Genomic DNA, 20,236 nt, shown 5'->3' on the forward strand with positions numbered 1-20,236 from the left:
GGTCTATAAAAAGGTGGGGACACATATTTAAGCAGGGCCTGTTGCAACAGGACAAGGGACAGTGTTTCTAAACTTTGGAAGGAAGAAATTTTTTATTAGGAGGTTGGTGAAACGCTGGAGCAAATTTTCCAGAGGGGTGGTAGATGCCCCAACCCTGGAAACATTCAAGACCAGGTTGGACAGGGTGCTGAGCAACCTGATAAACTTGAAGATGTCCCTACTCAGAGGAGTTGGACTAGATGACCTTTAAAGGTCTTTTCCTATCCAAACCATACTATGATTCTGCCTTTTGAAATATTTTTTTGTCTGCCTAAGAAAAGCATTTCACAAATTCTTTTTTTAAAATACGCATGCATTTGTGTCTATAAATATACATACCTATGGCATGGTATTTCCTGCTGGAATACACGATCTGGGGCAGGAGGGGCTCCTCAGAGTCCTTTGGGAAAACTCCTGAGCTTCCTTGTGTGCAGGGAGATACACACAGCAGTGTGTTAGGATGTGTTGTTCACTTGATGGCCAACTGGGAAACACTGAGGCCACCACACCTGGATGTTACACAGCTTTTCCTCATGCACATGGTCACTTTTTTGCTGCCTCACCCCTTTTGGCTGTCAGCGTTTTTCCTCCCAGGTCTCTCTGTGTCTCCCTCAGTGACACCCTGAAAATGGCACAGCTTCCCCTGTAGACCTGCATTCTGTTCCTAATATCTAATAATTCTGCCTAATCCCCCACAAGCAAATTCTTCAGTCACTGCAGATTGCATTGTTATTTTGAGTAACTGAAGCTGGATATTAAAAAGATCTGTTTAATCTTTAAGTCTCATCCCTTTTTCATATGTAAAGATCAAATCCCTTTTGAGAGGCCACGCTAAATATTTAATGTTATATTACACTTGATCTTCACCAGAAGCCTCTCAGAAGGTATTTGTGAAATCCTAGGCCTAATTAATAGTTGCTCTCCTTAAATTTTTCTTTTTTCTTTTCCTTTTACTTCCCCATAAGAAACAGCAAGTTGCTTCTTAAGAGGAAACAAATAAGGGGAAGCTTCCTGGTGTATGAAGGATGGGAATAGCACCCAGGGTATCTCGGCCATAGGAGAGGAGCTGCTGCTCATCACCCTCCTGTGAGCTCTGTGATGTGCTGCCTGGAGCAACACTGGCACCCCGTGGGTGAGAGTCCCCAGCAGAGCCCCTGCCTCTGGGTGGCCATGGGACATCAAAAAGGGCAGCAAGGAGACTAAAAAATGGACTAAAGGACTCAACAGGGTTCAGCCCCAGGCTGGAAAGCAGAGCACACATGAGGATGTGCTGGGAATAGCCCTGTCCCAGAAACGGGACACAACCTCTGCTGCCTGATGGCTGCTGGGAGAAGCAGGTCTGTGGTAACCTCAGCCTCATTCCTCATCTTGCTGCTGCTTGGGTGTCCATCCCTTGGAGAGATAGAGCAGGATCCCCACGCTGCTGCTCCTCCTCCTGCTGGTGCAAGCCTGGGAAGAGGGCGGTGTCTTGGCTGGGATGCTGGGGAGAGGGGCTCTGCAGGGCAGCTGGAGGACACACTGCCTGCCCCTCCACAGTGCTCAAACTATGCTGCTGCCAAGGGTCTGGAAAGCATTGGCACAATCAACAGCGGGGGTGGAGTGATGGAAAAACCCCCGAGCCCCTGTGGTCTCACACACATCAGTAAGATCCACTGCCAGCCTGTGAGAGGCAGCTCCACTGTCCAAAGGTGCAACAAGAGATGAAATAGTAGTTCATGGCTATGTGCTTAGAGAACTGGCCTCACTAAAGAAGTCCTGAGTTTGACCAGTCTACATAAAAGATAAAATATCAACACACGGAGAATTTTATATGTGAATACTGTAGGTCTGGTCCCAGTTTCCTTGGTTTCATCTTTCTTAGGGAAAAGAGGCAATTTTGTAGCAGGATGCTGCTTCTTCATGGACTGCAGCCCCAGCCAACACAGAAGGATAACACGGAAGATTTTGCTCTATGTTCTGTGCCAAGTGAACAAAAGCATAAAAATACTTTCTAACCCCTAATGAGAAATACAGCAATCCTTGTAGTCAATGAACCATAGAGGTTATAGATGAGAAAGATCCATGAAATAGGTCAGGTTGAGCATCCCTGTGCCAGTGCCAGACAACCTTACAGCTTAAAGGGCAAATTTTAAAGCAGAGAAGGCAAGCACGTTTTAAAATGCATAGAGGCTATGCTAGGGGTTTAAGTCATGCCTGGGCATCCTGGTTCTAGCAGTCCTGCTGAGATCTTTCAGTGTCTTTGGTGACAATCAGCTCAGGAGACACCAGTTTGCTGCAAACATTTGTTTGACCTTGGCCAGTCACTTGCCTTTATGATTTTTTCACTCAGGTCTGTAAGGGACAATCACTCTGAGCATTGTGAGGTGCTCCAGTTTTATAGTTAAAGTGATTACCTGAGTAAAGATACCTGCTCTGCTGACCAAGGTAGAAATGCAGATGAGCAAAACTAGAATTTCGTGTGAGGCAGGCTTGGGATATGACTTCTCAGATTCTTGGATATTTTAATATTTAACCCATGGTAAAAGTTGGCTGAACTGGAGAAGCTCATCTTTAGGGAAAAAAAATGCTTCCAGGACTTCTGTCCTCCATGGCCCAGGAGAAAACAAAGATTTGTGGGTTTGTGGATTTGAGGCTGTGGGCATAGGGAATAAAAAGGGAATTAATCCTTCACTGTTTCTCTCTGCTGTTTCAAGTGTTGCAGGAAGCAGGACTGGGAGTAAAACTAATATTTTCCAGCTTGCCAACCTCTTCACTTCAAACTCCATGGTTTCAGAGTTTCCAAGCCTATTAAATTCAGGAGGAAGTAGATTCCTTAATGCTCTTGCTCCTGTGACAGCGCAGTAGCCCTGCTGAAACAGAGCAGTGGAAGTCCAGCAGGGATCTGCTGGACCCGTGTGGTACCAAATTTAGGAGAGTGTTTCTGGGGCCCCACAGCAGCCTGGCTACAATCACCATCCAACAGGCTTTAGAGGAAACTAGTTCAGAAAGCAGGATAGCTTGCAGGTGTAGCACAACCCCAAACAGCTGTGAGGAGGCACTTTCAGCCCTCCCAATGTCCTGATTTTGACGAGTTTTAGGTAATTTTCAGATTTTGGTTTGTTTTTTAAGGAAGTAAGATCCCAGATGCTCTGAGAAATGACAAAGGAAGGAAAGGTCTGGGTGTATTATCCCAGTGCTGCTGCACTGTTGCACCAGGCTCAGATCCAACAGCTTCCTTGCAGCTGTGTGGTAGAGAGAGAACTGATGGCTCCAGAGATGAATAGAGTAATTTGGATGTGCTGCCTGCCTTTTCATATGTACAGCACAGGGTATCTCTCTGTTCCTTGTGGGGCAAGGACACAGTGTTTAGGAGAGGAAATTTCTCTCCTTGCACTTGCACTGAAAAGAATCCATGCACCATCCCTGAGGCATAAACCAGTTGTTCTTCATGGCCCTGTGCTGTGAGATGCTGAAGGATGGGCCAAGCCCAACCCATGGCTCACAAACTCTCTCCTGAACTTCCTCCTGCATCACTTCCTGATCAGTGCATCTAGAGTGAAGCCACGAGAAATCACTGGATTTTGTTCACAGGACACTTTTTTACAGCTTTCCTTCTACGGTCCTTTCCTTTTCTTCCACCTTCTGACATGTCTCCATGTGCTAGAAAAGCTTCAGACTGTTCCAGGATGATGCTATCCATGCACAGAACCGGCAGATGCTTCTAATGGTGGCAGTCCAGCCTTCCTCCTCTCCCAGTGCTCTTGAGGGACACATTCACCATCTGCTCCCTCCAAAGTGCAGGTTTCCACACATAGCACTGGTGCTAATGAGAAACATCAGGATCACTCCTGCAGAAATTATAATTATCCCCTGCAACTGGGTGATGATTTTAGTACCTTCCCAGTGGGAAATGTGTCACTGAAGAGCAGACCTAACAAGCAATAAAAAAACCATCATCTGAGCCAATGTCCTCAGGTACTAATGGGGGAGAAATGCCAGATTTCCCTTTGTATGAAGGAAGAGCTGTGTAAAGCTCATGTATGGTCCCTGGTCTTCCAGGGACAGCTTCAGAAAAGCATTTACCTGGAGAGCTGCCTGTGCCTTCTCCTGCCCGGCTGTTGTGGGGCTCAGCACCCACCCATGGGCACCTTTGGGCTAATTCCAAAGGGTTCCCTTTGCTGCACCTGATCCACAATCAATGCAAGGCAGAACAGAGGAGTGAGTGTGCCCTTGCAAGAGGCATCCCTGAGGATTAGTCTGTCCAACACAGCACAAGCAGGAAAAACATTACATCTCCCTCAAATAAACAGGAGTTGTTAGGCTCAAACTTGCCAATGATTGCCACTCTTACAGGAACAGAAATGTTAATGCCATACCAGTCTGGTACTCAAGGGTGAAAAAATGCAATTTTATTTTGTATGACAACATACAAAAAGCCCAAAGCAAAACAAACAAGCAAAAAGAAACATGATGGAATGTAAAAAAGCCTTGTTGGGCTGGTGCCTTCAGATTTTAAACACATGCCCATCATGTGTATTTAGATACCTGCCCTGCATATATTTGAGATCCTGCCAGTGCTCACATGCTAGCAGCTCATTAGATGGGAAGCCAATCCAACATGTGGCCAGGTGTGAGCTGTGATTTCCCAGGGCCACGTGGTGCCCAGATGCACAGGGCAGCCTCCCACTGCCCTGCACTCACCCAGCGTGCTGGGATGGCTCCTGCCAGCCCTGCTCTCCATCACGGAGTGGTGACAGTCAGCACCAGCACTGCTGTCACCAAAAGGGCTCTGCTTACAGACTTGTGGCTTTGAGCAGCAGAGTTTGTTGTGCCTCATGTCTACTAAAGCAGACAGTCTGGTAGTGGTTGTTTTGCTGCTGCTAGGGCTAGCAGATGCTGGGTGCAATGTACAAGTGTTTTCTGGGCAGCAAAGGCCACGAGGAAGGTCACTTTGCAGGAGCAAAGCCCAGGTCTGGGTCTCTCTCTGGTTGAGATCTGGCTTCACTCCCAGTCAAAAGCCCCAGGGACAGAGTGACCACATGGACCTGCAGGAAGAAAAGGAAGGGCCAGATCAGCCCAGGTGGTTTCCCCTGTCTGCACCACTTGCCAGGCAGCTCAGTGGTGTCCTCTGCTCTGATGGTGTCTGTGCTCTGGTCCTGCAAAGCACCTGGCTGCCACAGTCAAGCATGGCCTTTGTGCTGTTAAAGGTGGAATTGCTTCAGGATGCCTTGGTTAACAAAGGAAAACTAGCAGGAGGAGGCTTTTCCCATCTGGGAGGGAGTGTGGGAGGAAGTGTGGTGGGTGACTCACACAATGCCAGCCCAACAATTGCAGGAACTTGCTGGAGGAAATGACTAAAATAGCCACGTGGGGCAGCCCTGGAGAGCAGGCTTCAGATAAATAACCCAAACATGAAAGATGAACTGCACTAGGTGAGGGAAAGCAAGCAGGGAGGGGAAGAGAGGAGATCTCAGAAGAGGATGGTGGAGGAAATGGCAGAGGACCCTCCATGGTGATGGCTTGAAGGTCAGCATCAGTGCCGAGGGTTGCAGAAGGACCCTGGACTTTCACAGATTCTCTAGAACAGGCATTTCAGCTCTTCCTTGGTTCCTCTTGATCTGGACTAGGCAACAACAAGATGTACCCAAAAAAAGCCAAGCAAAGGCTTTTTTTTCCTTCTTTCATTTTTGGAAAAACATGGCCAGAGGCAAGTTATACCAACCTGACTGCACCAGGAGGAAAGTATTTCCCATGTAACCAAGAAGAAAGGTGCAGCCCCCATCCCTCCCCTGGCCGGGAGGCAGAGCTGCTGCCCTGGCACCATGAGCCCAGCTCCATCACTGCACTCCTTGGCCTCAGCAGCACGAGTGGCTTCGTGCAAAGTACACAAGCCTCTGCAGAGTTTATGTTAAAATGAGAGCTCTAATAATCAATCTCCCTGCAAAACAAGTAAACAGAGGGATGACACAGAAGCAGCCTTTGTTTTCAAAGAGTTCTCCCTGTTGGCTATTACTGAGATGGATTTATTTCTTCATCATAGATATTTCCTATACAAAATATATAGTTTAATAGCTTTGATCTCTCCACATGCAGTACTTGAAGCTGATTCCAAGTTTTATACAGTTAAACACTACCACATGCTTCAAGAACTCAGTTCAGCCTTCTCTGTAAACTAGTGTAAATCAGAGTAAGAATGTGAACTGCTTCTTGCCAAAATAGAGGGTGTGCCTCTTGCCCACGCTAAATTCCTTTCTTCATCTCTGCTCTGCTCACGGCTAACCTGCAGTGTAGCAGCCTGGCTTTATGTGACACCCGTTACATCCCACACAGGAACATTGCAGCCTTCCAGTGACTCAGAGAAATGCAGACCAAAGATTAACAGTCCAAATCACCAAGTTAAGAAAGTCTTTTCTGGTTAATTTCTTCAGCATCCTGGTTACTATTTGTTTGTCAAAACACATGAAATCTTGGGAAAAAAATAGGAAAGGGGGCAAAATCCTCTGCATGACATACAGGACAGCAAGCCTCTGGAAACTCATCTAGTCCTTCTCCATCTCACTATCCACAAGGCCATATTAAGCACAAGGGTATCATTCATTGCCATGACAACCCAGTTCAGTCCCAGAGCATCAAACATCCCTGTCTTTGTAGGGAAGTACATCCTTCAGCATCCTGATGAGGGGACAAAGCCGAGGGCTGGCGTGGGTAGCAGGATCTCGTTGCTGCTGAAGGCAGCCAGTCTGGTAAAAATCACATTGAAGCAGAGCCCAGTTTGGCCTTTGAGTACTTAAAGATTTATTTCTGAATGTAGGACTAACATTTCTGCATGTTAGGGCTAAAATAAATAGCACACTTCCAGGAGGGCAAGGAGGGAGAGTTAAAAATCCCACTGAAGGGGAAACTCGTGGGTAGCCTGGGGTGACAGAAGGACCTGCAAACATGTGGGCAGCCAGGGGCTTACACTGTGGCTTTATTGGGGATAAGAACTTGTTCCAAAATGGTTGATGCTTTCCGTGGTACTTGGCTGCTGCAGACAGGATAGTACCATGCTCTGATGTGTACTGCATCCTCATCCTGTGATTTTCCTCCATCCACACATCCTCATAAAGCCTGGTTAGCATCAGGACCAGCACATACTGAGCATGGCTGATGCTGAAAATCAAGTGATTTTTGGAAAACCCTATTTTTCTTTGCTTTGGGTGAAAGCCCTGCTTACAAGCCCTGCTTGGAATTTATGGCATAGGAGACCACAGTTTCCCAGGGCAAACACAAAACGCAAATCCATTGGAAACAAGCTATCAGGAGCTCGTGTGCTCACCAAAAGGCTGGTTTACATGCACAGGTTTTCCTCCTGCAGTGTCCATGGGCTGTAAGGGGTCAGAGCCCTGTGCTGGGGTCCCTTGATGTTGGTGGCAGCTGTGAAGGCAGGGCTGGGCTTTCAGGGCAGATCATTACCCTGATGCACTCAGAAGGTGACCCAGTAAGATTTCCAGACATTTCTCTAGACCTGTCCCAGTTTGGGTCTGGATACCACCATTTTGATCCACTGACAAGTGGGATTTTTGCAGTTCTGTCCTGTGCAGAGCCTGGAGCACTGGAGGAACTTGTCCTTGCCCTGGATCAATGACAAGAAAAGCAAGCACCTCAAGAGGGAAGGAGGACATTGATTGATTGATTTGATTTCAGTCTGTGCTGCTTGCACACACTGAGGGCTCTTCACAGCTGTCTGAAAAATCCACTTGATTAGAAAATACAGAAACAATTAAGCACTTACTGCTGTTTACTTTTGCAATAGGAACAACTGATCTTTCTTCCTTCTGACTTCCACCTCTAACCCTAATTCCTTGCTCTGCACACAGCCAAGCACAGTCCAGACAGGGAAAACAGTAAGAGAGATTAAGATTCTGGACTTCAGTTAGAAACATAAATCAGCTTTGAAATAGTCACATTTTTTGGCCTAAGTAAAGGAAGTCATCTGTACAAAACAGGCTATGGCCACTTTGTTGTAGCTAGAAATATGCCAACTTCCTGGCTGCTGGAAAAGACTTCTTTTTGTTGTTTTTTCATGGCAGTGGGATCATGTAGCTGGCAATGCTTGAAGAGGATCTTAGATCAGGGGAAGAAAGATACTAAACACTATAAAGGCACTGCTGTGGCAGTGGCTGATGGCATGGCCAGGCTTGAACCCCTTGGTGATACACAGGAAAGGAGCTGAGTGGGGGAGATAGCACAGGGTCCTGGTCAGTAAATGGAGCACATTGGAAGGATCAAAAATGCCCCATAATTCCCCTGTTCCTTTGGGCCATTTATTTTGATAGCTTTATTCTGTATTTGCCTCGCTGGGGATGACACATTTCCCAACACTGTGTTACTGGTGGATTTTCTGGAGTTGGTGACTTCCAAGTCATCTTTTGTTAGCTGGCAGGTGGGTCCTGGCATGTCCTGGGACATGGACATAAGTTCATTACCATAACAGCAGAACCAGTCCCTGTTCCAAGACCTGCCTGGGGGTCTCAGTGGCCTCCAGCTTGGGACCCCTGTGGCCTGGTGCTGCACAGCTGCTGGCACAGCTAGCCAAGAGTCTCACCTCACTTGCCAGCAGAAAGTTACTATGCTGCTGAAAATGGGTAAGAAGAGTAAACTATTTGCTCTGCTTAAACTTATATTAAACAGATGCAGCTTTCCCCCTTTGGCTTTGTTACTTCTTTACCCAAATCATGTCACTGATTTAGTTTATACTACAGCCCTCTAAAAGAGTTGCATTGACTCAGCTGAAGTGGAAGTGGGAATGACCATGATTTCTGCTGGAACAAAAAAAATCAGCACCAAGCCTCCACCTCATGCATGACAAAGACCAAGAGAGAGACCGGAACAGCCTTTGGGATAATTACTTTGCGTGTCAGAGGCAGTAATAGATTTTCTTTTTCCAGTGAAGTGAAGTGAAGTTACAAAGTTACGATTTAAATACTTCAGGACTATAGCAATGGGAGGGGAAGTGCATTGGGGTATAAAACATAGGAAATGTCTCATGGCAAAGAATAGCTGAGAAACAGAACCTTACATCTGTTTTTAAATATGTAAAACAGCTAAAACTCCACATGACACTTTCTGCTGACAAATCTGGACAGGCTGGATCTCGTATTAAAACTATTTTCTCTCTGTAACCAGCTACAGAAACTTCAAAGCAAAATGTACTGTCCTTCACTTTGTTGTCCCTCTGTCCTTTTGGTGCTCAGTGTCCCACATGACACTGATGCTAGATGAGAGGTTATTGCTCTAAAAACTCTCTTCCCTAAAGAGGAAGCATCTCCTGCAAACACGGTGGCGACTCAGCTCAGTGGCTTTGAAGACAGGGAAATGCCATCTTTTTTTCTGAAGCTTGGAATACAACCACCTTCCCACTGGCCATGTCAACGTGGCTGCTGCTGACTGAGACTGAGGCTCTGTAAACAGAGCTCAGAGAGGTGGGGACTCTGTGCTGCCAGCACTGACATCCCCTGTGCTGGGTTACCTCAGCCAGGACAGCACCAGAAGCACATGGGCTGTCCTCAGCATCCTTCACAAACTGCTCAAACACATGCAGACTCTTTGATTTCACAGCTCTTTGTGGGCCACTGTGTTTTTATTGCCATTCTGAATGGTGATGATTTCCCACTGAGCTTCAGAAAAATGTTGTATGGTTATGGGTGTGATCATGGTTTGTGCTGTATCATTAGGTAAGTGAAGGGATTGCACAGGGAGAAAATCAGGGAGGGCAGAACCAGGGTGATGTGAGTTACCAGGAGGCAGCTTGGCTCTGGTGGCATTTAGAGTGTGACACAGATCTGAAGAGAGATTGTCTCATGGAGTAAACACAGTATGACCTGGTTCCTGGTGCAGTTAAATAAGGTGTTCACTCTGACCTTTCCTCCCCTCCCCTTCCCAAAGCAAATGACCAATCTTTACATATACTTGGAGAAATACAGATAAATATACTGATATATATGTTTGTGGATCCACATAAATATTCTGCTGGCCCAGGCATCATCCAGTGCAATTCTTATTCCTCCTGCATAGCAGTGAGGATCTTCAGGGGCAAAAGCCTCCCAGAACAGGGTTGCAAGAAGCAGCACGTATCACCATGTCTCTACCCTTCTATCTCCAATATCCACCATGGAAAAGGACAGCAGTCGTGCAACTGTCGCTGCTCATCAGCATCCCAGCACTGGAGAGACACAAAGAGCACCAGAATTTACTCCAATCATCTCTATCCATTGAGTGTGGTTGCAGAAAGTCAGATGTGATCAACCTCAGAGCACAAGAGATTGCTGCAGTGCTTCTCCTTTGTCACGTCAGAGACAAAACAGAGGCTGTGTGCATCCAGTCTGTTCCTCTGGAAGCAGTGCCACAGAGCAGCCTGGCTCAGCATGGTGAGGCTCCTCCAGTAGCAGGCAGCTAAATATTTAATTTGATTTCTACCCCATCAGTGTCCTCCACAGCAGTTTCTGGTGGCTCATTTAACAGGTGTTTTGCAGGGTGTGCCTTGGCAATGGGATTATCCCACTGGGTTCTGTAGAAATCACTCGCTGGTCATATGCAAATTAATAGAGAAGGACACCAGGTAATAAATTTTCTGTTACATACACAAAATGAAAGTGCTTTATGGAATGTATCTCATTTTCTAGCCAAACCTACGGGTGGGATTTCCCTCCCTCCAAGTTCATGCTCCAGAATGTGGAATTGAAATCTTTTCAGAAGAATCCCATCCCTTGGCAGGGGCATGGGCTTCAAGTCAGAGACTATCAGTTCTGTCTGTTTAGGGGTTCAGTGTGCCCAAGTGTACTTGGCTTTAGACACCTGATTTGTGCCAAATGCAACCTGTTCTGGACTTGGGTGTGCAGGAACAAGCTGGAGACGAAGCCTGAATCTCCACACTGACTCAAAACACGTGTCCCATCATGGGAGTGTGAGCTGCTACATTTTTTTCTCCTTTTTTTTTTTTTTTTTTTTTTGGTCCTGTAGCATGGGTAATGTTTTCTTGGATAGAAGATCTTCTCAGCTAACAGTGTCCAAAATCCAACTGTCACACCACGGTGGAAACTACAGAAGCATCCTGTCTCACTGAAAGCACTAAAAAGGAAAAAAGTGTCAGTGTGGGGCAATAGAGGCAGATTTTAGCATCCAGACCAGACAGGAAGATGGGGAGCAGGCTGGGACCAAGGAGGGTTGCTGGGGTGATGTGGGCACATACAGAAAGAAATGGAGTGGAGCCCATCCTTTCCACAAGCCCACAGATGGACAGGCAAAGACCAGGCCAATATTTCTGAAAAGGCTGCAGTGGTGTATTAATGCAGAGAGTGCTCTTCTGCTTGAGGAGGCAAACACAAAAGACAGACAAGCACTTTGGAAAAAAATCTGTCATTTCAGAGTACGCCTGCTCTCTGGAAGCGTGAGGACCAGCACGTTTGACAGCAACCACCAGGAATCCTTTCCCAAGGCTGTCCAAGGCTTGTCAAGAGCACAGTCAGCTCAGGCCAGGCTCTCAGTGCTGGGGCAGGTGGGCTGCCATGCCATGCTGTGCTATCCCATGCATGGGGCAGCCGGGAGAGGGTCCCCAGGGAGCAGCTCCACAGCCTGCACCACCCCTGTGCTGCTCTCGCCTGCCATTAGCACATTTTAACATCATTAATCTTTCAGGAAAATTCTGCAGTACTCTAAAGCACACCCTGGGTAGCAAGTTAAATTTGTGTGTTTAAACAGAGTCTTTTCACCTTTTCACTGTGAAGATGCAGCTACAGTACAGCTTGCTGGGGATTTGATGATGTCAGCATTGGAGACAGGATGAAGTAAATGGAAAATCTTTACCAGAGCTCACCTCCTCTACAAAATGAAGCTGAAATTATCAAGCATACACCACGAGGGTTTAAGCATGCAACTCTTGTGCCCCTCAGAACAGTCAATGGGAGTCCATGGACATGCTGCACTGCCCGTGTTCTCTCATAGGTACTGAGGGAGGAGGAGGATTTAGAAATAAGGTGGTGGAGGTGAGTGGGAGGAAAAGGGAGGGAAAGAAGGTAGATATAGAGGTTATAATTACATGAAAACCTGCTGTTGAGGTAATTTTTTTTCTGGAGAATACTGCAGAACTGAACAAGGAAACAACCTCAATATGCTGTGAGCACTGTAGAAAATTATGGGAAAATTGCACCCTTACTGTACAATGCTATAATTATCCTGAGATCAGAGCAAGAGAGACTTGCTTTCAGTGGTCATCTTAGGGAACATTTAAGCAAACTGGAGATTTGCAGGCCCATGAGACTTCATGGGATGTGCCCATGAGTGCTGAGGGGCTAGCCAATGTCATTGCGAGGTAACTCTGTAACCTTGGCAATCGGGAGAGATACCTGAAGACTGGAAAAAAGAAAACACTCCTCTTTTTTCAGGAGAGCCAAAAATAAGATCTGGGAAACTTTGGCAAAGAAGACCAATGGTGTCATGAGCTGCATGAGACAAAGCTTTGCCAGCAGGTCTCCTCTCATGCCTGGAGTGGTTTGTCCAGTTCAGGATTCACCAGTACAAATGGACACACTGGAGAGAGTCCAATGAAGGATCATAAAGTTGTTTACAGGACTGGAGCCATCTCTCATAGAGGGGAGAATTGAGAGAGCTGGGACTGTTCAGCCTGAGAAGACTCAGGGAGGATCTCACTCTTATGTATCTCTTCTCACCTGAAGAAAGGGTTTACAGGAGATGGAGTCAACTGTTTTTCAGTGATACCCAGTGATAGGACAAGAGGCAATGAGCAGAAGCTGAAATGCAAGAAATTCTATTTAAACACAAGAAAAAATATGCTCTACTATGAGGGTGGTCAAGCACTGCAGCAGGCTGCCCAGAGGAGTAAATGAAAAAAACTGCCTCCATTCTTAGAGACATTCAACATCAACTGCACATGACCCTGGGCAACCTGCTCTAGCAGGAGTTGGTTGAGATCATCTCCAGAAGTCCCCACCAGTCTTATCCAGCCTTATCAGTCTGTGATTCCAATGTTACCTGGCTTCAATTTGTTATGATTTTCATCTCTTCATTCAATGATTGATAGAACGACTTTTTTAGTGAATTACAGTTTTTTGTTGGCAAGAAGCATCTGATATAGCAGACTTTGTCAGCTCTCAGCCCAAACAGAAAATTTACAGCTCTTCACAGAGATTAAACACTGCAGCTACTACACATACCCAGCAGGTCTTGAAAGAATTACCCTGTAATAATGAGAAATTTGTAGGAAAATGTCACAGTACAAATGGTAACATTATTCTGATTCGTGCTTATGGGACTGTGAACAAACCTTCTGGGAAGACTTTTTCAAATTCAGTTTCCTTACCAAAAAGATTCAATTAAGGCAAACCCAGGACACAGAGAAATCCATGGAGGAATGGGAAAGATTTCCCAGTTCACCTGGGATGTCAGCAAAGCCTTTTCTAATTAATGGCCTCCTGCTCCACCCTCAGGAGAGAAGTCCAGGCAGGTTGGTTCAGAGCTTGCAAGGAGTGCTTTGGTGTCTTTGACGTGTGCTCCTGCAGCAGCAGCTATTTCATGCTAAAACTATGTATTTTTAGCACAGCAGCTTGCAGCCTCATGCTGCGAGAAAGAAGCTGAGCCAAGGGAGGGAGGGCTGATGCCGCAAGGTCTGTGGCAGGCAGAACAGATGCATAATTTCATGCTGAAAGAAATCACCTCCTTATGCAAGCTGCCTCCTTTATTCCTCCCACCACTATTGGTGGCATTTGTCTTTCTAGAAAGCGAGCCTACCACATAGAAAAAGTAATTTATCTTCTCCTTTTAGGAGATGTTTTTGCTGGCAGAATCAGAGATCTTCTTTGCTTTTCATAGTTTCCCAAGCACTTGTGGTGGAACATTTCTAAACACCCTCAAGCGGAGCCCATCAGCACAGTCATTGCGTGGCTGGGAGCACATGCCTGGCGGGGAGGAGTGCTCAGCTTTGTCAGCCCCTTGCAGCACTGCTGGTGCAGGGCCATGTACCCCAAGAACAGGACAACCTGCACCCTGTGTTGGCACGTGGAACTCCACAGAGCAGCGACGAGGAGTCTGGGCTGGGGTTCAGCTAAGCAGTAAATGTTTTTTGACAGGGAACAGCAATGTGAACTTTAGTTTTTTGTGCTGCACTGAAGTCATCCAAAATTATGATCTACAGCACCACCCCACCCACTGAGTTGCTACTCCTGGGAGCAGACCACCCAAACTCTCTCAGTGCATTACAGGCTACTGCAAGGCCATGTCCATGCTGTCCCTACACACTATGGGATGGAGACCTTTCCAACAGTCCATTTGCCATCACCAAGGACAGGTTATGTTTAAACTCCACGCAGATAGAAGTTTTTTTCTGTTAATGCTGAGGATAAACTCAAAATCTAAACAGGAGAAGGTGTTTTGCTGTCTTCTGACTGTCAGGATTTGCCCATTTCCCAGTTGTTGGATATACAGAAGAGAGACAACATTTATCCAGAATGCGGACTTAGCACCAGAAAGGTGTAAATGGTGCAGCTGTCCAGCACCGACTAAGCTGGCAGGTGAGAGACAAAGTATACAGAGAGCAGCATTTATTTATCTCAATAAAGAACCAACCTGGGGCTTTTCCCAGCACAAGGGAGAAAGGAAAGTAAGTTTCAGAGATAGGTGTGAGCAGGCCAGAAGTGAGGGGATGGCACATAGCCCAGGCCCTGACTTGTATAATTTTATCATGATGAAAAGTGTGAATCAACAGGCAGAGAAGCACAGGAGATCACAAGGCAGTACCTGCCCTGGGCTAGGCTGGGCACCTGAGTTCCAGGGGGTTCTGCAGAGGGCTCACAGTGGGATGCTCTGTCTCCAGCTGCAGAGGAAGCCATGGGTGCACCTCACCATTTGGTGTAACCCTACCTCCCTGCTGGGCTCCCAGGAATGAGTGGCGAGTATGCAGGGGTGCAGGGGGCTTGCAGTGGCACTGCCAGCTGAGGCTGGGTGACAAAGGGAGATGGGGCAGCTGACTTGCTGCACTCAGGCACACATCACACAGGTACAGATGCAGCAGCCGCTTGCAAGGGCACAGCACCTGTACATGCACATGGGGCAGAGCAGCTACAGCACAGGGAGAGACCAAACCCCTGAGGACCCCAGAGATCCCCACCCAGGGGAAAATGGGGCTCCAGCTTGTAATGCACTGGTGTTTCAGATGGGTGATGGGCAAAAGGCCTGTGTTTATCCAACATGAAGCTAATTGTTCACAAATATTAAGCTCCATATTTACATGCCACAGTGTCACAAACTGTCCCAAGTATCACGTATCAAAAAAGTGCCTCTCTGAAAGGTAGAAGAAGCAACCATTTGCCAAGACAGAAAAAGTTTTCCTGTTTTGAATTGAAGTGGATGATGAGAAAGTTGACTCACTGGCACCTGTTTAGTAATCCAGGTGCTTGTAGCAAGCTGGTTCTCACCCAGAGTCCATCAGCAGTGCCTGCTCTCAGGCTTGGTGCAGTACAGAGCCACTCATATGCTGACAGCAACCATCTGCCTGCCTTTGCTCTCTGGTTGCAAAATACAAGCACTATTTCTTCAAGCTGTGTAAATGCCTTAAAAGGGAGAAAACAGCATTAACTCAATTTCTCTGGTAGGGTTGAGCAGCATACAAACACTCCCATGGACTTTGCACACAAGACAGGCAAAGGAGGGAATTGGGCTCTTTCCATGTTAACAGATTTATTAACTTCCCTCAGCTGGAATTTCCATTTCCAGAAAGAAACAGAGCACTTTTTGCCCAAGGTTTCAGAATGGCAGCAAAACCCAGGAGTGTCACAGCAATCAGGGTTTCCACTCTCCCTTTGTGGAAGGTTGGGGGTGATTTTCTCTGCCAACAGAAAACAGAACAGTCATCACTCCCATCCCTAGGGACTTCAGATGATGGGGGGAATGCAGCTTCCCGGGGAATCCCCGACGAGGGGCAGTGAGGGAGAATGCTGAGGTCTTCCTGAGACGCACATGTACCCTAAAACTTCCCCAGTTAGAGCCGCAGCTTGTTCAATAGTTACTCCCAGCTCCAAAATCATGTTAGATGAGGACAGAGCTTCCCGTGTTACCTCTCCTACAGCTGGAGAAGCTGCGAGGTGCGTGCTCTTGCACAAGGACTCTGCCACAGGGGGTTTTCCCAAGGAGTGCAGCTCCTGATCCCGACGCTTCGAGCAGCTCCTGCGTCACTGTGTGGGCATCGGGCTCGGTACAGCCGTGCTGGGGGCGGCTGCCTTAGGAATAAAACCCACGTCAGTCTTGTTCTGATTAAAACATAGAGAGAACATGCGTTAGTAGAAACTGGCCTGATATTTACTGCCGGCAGGATGCGGGAGCTCAAAAAAGCAGAAGAAACCCAAGTTTGTATCTTGCTGTGTTGCTTACGAAGCCGGAGGAGCAGGGAGCGGGGGCTGTGTCCGGGACACACCGCGGCTGCCCGCACGGGAGGGAATGCGGGGATGGATGCGGGAATGAGCGGGGATGGATGCGGGGATGAACGGGGATGAATGTGGGAATGAATGCGGGAATGAGCGGGGATGAATGCAGGAATGAATGCGGGGATGAATGCGGGAATGAGCGGGGATGAGCGGGGATGAATGCGGGGATGAATGCGGGGATGAATGCGGGGATGAATGCGGGGATGAATGGGGATGAATGCGGGGACAGGTCCCTCGGGGGCAGCCGCAGCTGAAGGATGCCGAGCTCCGCCAAAAGGTGTGCGAGACTGAGCTGCAGAGCGGGCAAAGCTCCGCTGAAGGGCTGGCAGAGCTGCTGCCTTCCAGCGGCTCATGAAGTCGCTCAGGAAGGTGCAAGGTTTCTCTCCAGAGGCACGGGGAAAAGTGTCCAGTGTTTTCTTGCCATAGCCTGTGCTGAGCAGCCAGAGAACATAAGGATTTTGCTGTTGACAGCTTTCACTCGAGGATGCAGTGGTATAGCCACAGTCACTCTCTGGTAGTGCTAGAATTGCATGGTGTTAGACTACAGCAGAATTTAATATTTTTATTTTTTACTGATTATGGGAAAATTCCCCTACACTACCTCCACTGATTAACTATGCAAAAAACAAACAAACAAACAAACAAACAAACAAACAAACAAACAAAAAACCCAAAACAAAACAAAAAACTTATATATAGATGTGTATAAAATGCTTCAGAACTGTGAGGGAGGAACAAGAAAACTTTCATGAGCAACTGAGAAATCCAGCTTTGAACAATGTCAGGATTCTGAGCTTCTTCTCAGCAGCACCTTTCCCGCCAAAGGGGAAAATCAAGGGGGACTCAATTTCTCTTAATTTTTATAGGAATCAGACCAAACCTAGCACTTCTTAAAAGTACCTTTATTTAGATTAGTGCATTAAATAAATGCATATAAAAATAGCCTAATATAACAGCAATTATTACACCATCCAAATCTAAATACAATCTTTATGCCTGGCATTCAAAATGTGTGTGATAAAGATTTAGCAAAAGATTTTTTTTTTTATCCTATTATTCTACTTCTTATTCTGGTTTTAGAGATATTTATATGGAAAGATTAGAGTGTAGCACATGATCTATACTCCTTTTTTTTACTTATTTCAGCAACAACCAACAATGGCAGTGATAAAGAAGGCTATAGTAACTTATTTAATTAAAAATATCACCGTTATTTAAACATTTGAAATAGTCATCCTATGCTTTTATCACAGCAACAACTAAGCTATTTGTTGGATCAGTTGGATCAAGTTTCCAGACAACTTCCCGTTCTTCCAGATATACACTGGCTCATTTACAGGAACAAAGACTGAACTGGAACAGACAACTGGCTCACCAGACCTACTGGCCATTCATCACAGCATGATGCTTCAGCAGAGGACATGCTCCGTTTCCTCTTCCCAGCATAAACTAGCCTGTAATTGATTTTTTAAGTGAATTTTCAAAGTTGCTGAAAAGATTTGGGACTCAACACTGGAGCCCTTTGAAAACTCAAGTTCATTTACATACACATGCTTCTCTGTATCAGAATGTGGTGCTCTGCTCTGTGTTGGCATGCATTTCACATAAGAGTGCAGCAGCAGAAATCAAGATCCCCTCCCATAATTATTCTTTATGTCTTTCTTCATAATCAAGAACAATCAAGATCCTCAGCTAAGGACTACTGTGGAAAGGCATTAAGCTACAGATACTTCCACAAACACTGTGTAGGGCTTTAGCCCTCTGAGAAGAGAAATCTCACCTTGGGCAGGTACACAGAACTTCCCTGTTAGGTTGTTTTTTGGGTTATTTTTTTATTTTAAAATAAGCCTTACCAGTGATCAGAAAATAGATTCAATTGAATTATTTTTATGAGGTTAAAATAAAAATATCAGTTACCACCCACTTCCCTTCTGACCTGCGTTGCAACCTCAAATCATTGCTCATACTGTTATTTCAAACTTACTATCACCTGACTGGGTATCCTTCCTGTATGAGACAGATTTCCATAAGATAACCAACAGAACCCCAGAGAAAGTAATTGTTATAAATGCTTAGTACTGATAGAGGGAAAAGAACAGTTTAATGAAAGTCCACATTGTGTTAATAAACATGCCAAGACAAAGCATGATCACAGACAACATTACGTCCAGCCATCAGGATTTATTTCCTTCTTTCAAGAAGAAAAAAAAAGGTACATAGTCTGATCTCTGATCTTGGAACACGTTCTCCAACTGCTTCAAAAATCTATTCAGCTCTCAAGACAGAAGAGACAAAGAGGGAATATTTTTCCTTGAATGTGTGTGGTGTGGAACCTAAAAAAAAAGTAGGGTTTTGGCTGTAATGTTGGTCACAACATCTATTTGAGTAATGTTGTAAGGTATTTCACATTTCTCCCACTGGTATGAGAAGAAGCTGACAGTAAATTTAAAGGAGATGCATCATTTGGGAAAGAGCTGTTCTCCCCAAAATAGGAGGGTGCCTCAGCTTCTCCGAGCTGTAGAGCAGAATTAGCAGTAATGCTGCTGTTTATGTAGATGATGAACACAGAGGATCACAGGGAGAAACGTGGAAGTGAGAACATGAGGTGTTTGCAAAGGCACAGGCCAGAGGACATGTCTAGTCCAAAGAGTGCATGACACTATCCAAACATACCAAACAGGAGCAGTCCCAGGGCCCTCCATTGGAGCACTCAGTAGGGAAAAAGAGAAAAGCTTTGCTCTTCATCTTCAATAACCAGAGGCTGTCCTAGAAGGAACAGACACCAGGGGAGAGCTGCTAGACTCCCATAAAAAGACATGTCGTTTTCATGCATGATGTGCAATGGGGTGTGCAGCAAAATGTTTTAATGTGTTACAAAAAATTACATTCCCAAAGCCAGTTTTGACTGAACAAGCAAAACCCAAACTGACTGCTGAACAAGTTTCTGAAGCATGGACATTAAAAGGCACAAGGCTGCAAGAAAGGTCCTGAGCTAACCAGGTTAACTGTCAATTTCCTCTGATTTTTAGGTACATCATGTACGTGTATATCAGCTACTGTAAGGAATTAATACTGGAACAGCAATACTGAGTATTTCTAAAGGGCCTTCTCCTTGGCACAGAGACAGACGTTAATTGCAGAGCTTGGGTAAAGAGTAAATGAACTGTTTAATGTGAAAAATTAAACCTCCTCATATATAGACAATGTCCAGCTCTGCCAGCTAGACAGCAAGTATTTGACAGCAAACTGTTCATAGCCTACTTCCATCAGCAGAACAATTTAAGTTATATCAGAATAGGTTTTTTGCTGTCATGTTTCCCATTCCCAGACATCTTTGTAAAGTCTGCGAACAGAGATGCCAGCATATCCCATTCTGACCTACATAGCAAACAATTGGACTTGTGTTTCTACTTTGTTATCACCAAAATGAATCATTGTCATGTCTCCTCAAAGGCCTGGCAAGATGGAGACTTTTCTGCTGGGAAGTGTCAGCCGAATCCTGCACCTACTGCTCTCATGACACCAACTGCATACTTTGTGTTTATCACAGAAAAGAAAAACATCCAGCAGAAAAAGGCTCAGCTTTGAATTTTACTCTTTGCCAGGAAAAACATGGGAACAAGTGAAGCACAGCTCTGAGAGCTCTAGCTTATTAAACTCCAGGGACAACAAAAACAACCAAAAAAATCCATCAATCTTTTTTGAAAAACAAGATAAAGATGCTAGATAAAAATATGTGCACACAC

General features: G+C 45.8%; 1 long non-coding RNA gene across 1 annotated transcript; it reads right to left on the reverse strand.

The window, feature by feature from the left end:
• Positions 1-15,728: 15,728 nt before the first annotated feature.
• On the reverse strand, positions 15,729-16,716 carry LOC148225087 (uncharacterized). The gene is made up of 3 exons (XR_015798859.1): positions 16,370-16,716; positions 16,125-16,286; positions 15,729-15,895 (listed from the first exon to the last, which is right to left on the reverse strand). It is a non-coding gene; the product is annotated as an uncharacterized LOC148225087 (long non-coding RNA).
• Between the last annotated feature and the right edge of the window lie 3,520 nt (positions 16,717-20,236).

This window comes from Sturnus vulgaris, chromosome 1 (assembly GCF_052056855.1).
Source record: "Sturnus vulgaris isolate bStuVul1 chromosome 1, bStuVul1.hap1, whole genome shotgun sequence".
In the NCBI taxonomy this organism is placed as follows: Eukaryota; Metazoa; Chordata; class Aves; order Passeriformes; family Sturnidae; genus Sturnus; species Sturnus vulgaris.